General features: G+C 40.2%; 1 pseudogene; it reads left to right on the top strand.

Moving 5' to 3' along the window:
• Window positions 1–1,248: 1,248 nt before the first annotated feature.
• Window positions 1,249–3,410, top strand: LOC129353029 (nuclear factor 7, ovary-like; annotated as a pseudogene).
• The last annotated feature ends 599 nt before the right edge of the window (window positions 3,411–4,009 follow it).

Genomic DNA, 4,009 nt, shown 5'->3' with positions numbered 1-4,009 from the left:
CTTTTAGACTCAAGCAACAGAAAACTTCCCAAAACACAATATCCAAACTATACTCATGTCTACAAGCAGAGAGGAAATGTAACAACATATCTTCAGGTTAAATGGGAAAAAGAAGCCAAAATATGGATAACTGATGATGTTTGGTTAAATATATGCAATTCTGTGATTCACACCTCAAGTTCCAGCCTGGAAGGAATTTTCCTGGAAATTCATGATGAGTTTTTGTTGCACCTGATATTAAAAGCAAACATTGTAACGACGCTGAAAAGGCAAAATGCTGGAGGAACTGTGGGAATGTGTCTGCAGGACATTTTCATGTTTCTGGGAATGTATTAAGATCGCCCCCTACTGGTCAGAAGTCATGAAAGAAATCCTTATTAAAATGGGTTTAAATTGACGCTGTGGGTTTCCTGTGGTTTTCCTGGTAATTTACCCAGGAACTGAAGACGTCTGATAGAAATCACCTGTTGATGCTATTAGCAGCTGCAAAGAAAGCTGTAACTCGCAGGTGGCTTGATGTGGAACCACCATCATGTTCGGACTGGAAGGACATAATTGAGGAAATTCACAGAATGAGAGAGACTGACCTTTTCATTAAGACTTGCCACTTATAAATACAACAGATGCTGGAAGAAATGGATCATTCATCGGAGCCTGACACCAACTGTATAGTTAAAGTAATGACCTTTTCTTTTTTGTTTTGTATCAACTGCTTCTCGTCACATTAGTGGCTCTGTAACTTTAGTTAGAGGGAGTCAAACTGTTCACTGTGTGTCTGTGTTCTTGGAAAACTATTAAAACGATAAAAATATCCTGGATAATGACGCCTCAATGTACTTCTGAGTTTAACATGAATACATTAGATTGATGAATTATTTTAAGGGATCCAAGATTTGAATCGCAGCTGTTGAATCTGAATACAGCATCAATTTTATTCAGTATTGATCAGCAAGGAAACTGATATTGAACATTAATATCCAGAAGTACAGTGAGGTTTTTATTATTGATGAAGAACTAAAAGCTTTACTGTGAATGTGTTTATTAATTAGTTCATTCAAAAAACTTTTTTTTTTTTTTACCAGGAGAATTTCACTCAACACCAAAAACTACCATCATCACCAGTATTGTTGTTTTTCTGAAACTGCAGATGTACAGAAAATCCTCCAGAGGGCGCACATCTCTGCCTCCAGACTGGAATTCCAACAGGAAGTCTTGGAAAAAATGAGCAGGAAACAGTTGAGAGAAAAACTGATTGAGTAAACACCCTGAGGATGAACTCTGACACCTGCCTTCGTCTCCGACTGAAATCAAACTGAACAAGGAGAACAGAGAGAGAACTGAGCAACTAGACACTGGAACACAGACTGCTGCAGGAGGAACAACAAGCAGATCAAAGTGAAAGTAAGTTCAGAAAGTTTCTACAGGAGAGAAACTGACTTCCTGGTTTGACGTTCTGTCTGCTGTGGTTTCAGCTTCACTCTGAGACAAAATGGCTTCCAGATCAGACGATGATCTCTGCTGTCCGGTCTGTCTGGAGATATTTAAGGATCCGGTTCTTCTGTCATGCAGCCACAGCTTCTGTAAGGAGTGTCTGCAGAAATACTGGGGAGAGAAACCAGGAAGAGAGTGTCCAGTTGTAAAAGGAGATCTTCTAAATATGAACCACCTTTAAATCTGGCTCTGAAGAATCTGATTGAGACTTTCTTACAGCAGAGAGAGCAGAGAGCTTCAGAGGATCTCTGCAGTCTGCACTCTGAGAAACTCAAACTCTTCTGTCTGGACCATCAGCAGCCAGTGTGTCTCGTCTGCAGAGATTCAGAAAAACACACCAAGCACAGATTCAGACCCATTGATGAAGCTGCTCAGCAACACAAGAAGAAGCTTCAGGAAACTCTGGAGCCTTTAAAGAAGAAGCTGGAGCTCAGGAAGAAAGTTCAGGAGGAGTTTGATCAGACAGCAGAACACCTGAAGGTCCAGGCCCGACACACAGAGAGGCAGATTAGGGAGCAGTTTAAGCAGCTTCATCAGTTTCTAGCAGAGGAAGAGGAGGCCAGGCTGGCTGCACTGAGGGAGGAAGAGGAGCAGAAGAGAGGGATGATGAAGGAGAAGATGGAGGCTCTGAGCAGAGAGATAGCAGCTCTTTCAGACACAGTCAGAGCCACAGAGGAGGAGCTGAGAGCTGAAGACGTCTCATTCCTGCACAACTACAAGGCTGCAGTGGAAAGAGTCCAGCGCTGCCCCCTGCTGGAGGATCCACAGCTGCCCTCAGGAGCTCTGATAGACCAGGCCAAACATCTGGGCAACCTGGCCTTCAACATCTGGAGCAACATGGAGACCATGGTGACCTACACTCCTCTGGTTCTGGACCCAAACACGGCTTGGTCAGGACTCCATCTGTCTGAAGATCTGACCAGTTTGACTGCAGGAGAGAAACAGCAGCTTCCTGATAATCCAGAGAGATTTGATAGATACTGGTCTGTTCTGAGTTCTGATGGTTTTAACTCAGGGAACCACAGCTGGGATGTTGATGTTGGAGACAGTTCATACTGGGGACTCGGTGTGTTAGAAGAATCTGTTCAGAGGAAGGGAATCATAAAGTCTGGATGGTTGTATATATGTTTCTATTATGGTGAATATTCAGCATTTTATCCACCAGCTCCTTCCACTCGTCTCTCAGTCCAGAAGAATCTCCAGAGGATCAGAGTGAATCTGGACTGGGACAGAGGAAAGCTGTCCTTCTCTGATTTGGATACTAACACACACATACACACCTTCACACACACCTTCACTCACAAGATGTTTCCATATTTCAACACTAATAAACCTTAAAGTTGGAACCGATGAAGATCTCATGGATCAAGCAGCAGCTCTGATGATCCAAATCAAAACTTATTGATCAGATTGAAACTGTGAGTTTTAAAGAGGAAACTGGAGATGATCTGATCATCTGGAGACTCTTCATCTCTGACTTTCCAACTATTGATTCCATGACAGCAGAAATTAATGTCAACATGTTTAATTAATGCGTCTATTTTTAGCTGCTGAGTGATAAAACTGAACTACTGAATGAATCTGAAATGACCTTTTCACTTCCTGCTAAGTGTTTATTAGTGTTGCTTTGACTATTCCCCTGATCAATGCTGTGTTTATACTTTCTATCATCACTTTTATGATCCAGTAAATACCAGAAAATCCTGTGATAATAATCCAAGTCCATGTTGTCCATGGTTAATCCCAGCAGATTTTAATCTGGTCTAGAGACTTTCTGTTCAGTTCAGTTCCAAACACTTTGGTTCATCAGAGCTTCATAATCCAGATTATCATCCAGTTTGTTACCATAAAGGTTTCAGAACAATGATAAACTCTACATGATGTTTGTGAAGCAGCAGAAACTGAATCTTGTTGCAGTGTTGGAGCTTTTCTGTTTTTTAGTTAAAGTTTAGAATGTAGATTATTTAGTGTATTTTTTGTTTTTCTAGTTGATTTATAATTATAATGTTGATTTTGTTTTCTAAATAAGTTTTTTGGTTAATAATTCACTAAAGTAGTTAATTGATTTCAGTTTGGGAAGTGGGTGTTTCACAGTATAAATATGTAGGGTTTAGATAAGTCTTGAGTCACGTTGGTGGTCATATGGTTTTTTTACCTGTCTGTCATCAGTCAGTTTTATCAATGAGAACAGGTGCAGGAGTTAGGGCAGGTTTATCTGTTGCTTCAGTAATTTCTTCTATTAAGTCAGTTTCAGCTGGTGATGCTGATCGATTTGCTCTGAATCCTTTGAAAAATTATTCCTGGTTCCTTTTTTTATTACTTTTTTATTTTTTACATTATTGTTGCACCTTTGTGTTTCAGATATCAAAGTGATTTAATTAGCTGCTACTTTTATCTTCTGCTTCATATCAAGCCTCCAGAAATCTGATTGTTGTTACCACACATCTCCACCAGGTGGAGCTGTTTCACATCTTATCAGGTCTCTGATGTTTAACTGTTATATTTTATGCTTATAAGT

The sequence above is a fragment of the Poeciliopsis prolifica genome, unplaced genomic scaffold, assembly GCF_027474105.1.
Source record: "Poeciliopsis prolifica strain line A6 unplaced genomic scaffold, Auburn_PproV2 SCAFFOLD083, whole genome shotgun sequence".
Classification (NCBI taxonomy): domain Eukaryota; kingdom Metazoa; phylum Chordata; class Actinopteri; order Cyprinodontiformes; family Poeciliidae; genus Poeciliopsis; species Poeciliopsis prolifica.
The sequence above is the reverse complement of the archived record's forward strand: the minus strand, read 5'-3'. Positions and strand labels throughout refer to the sequence as shown.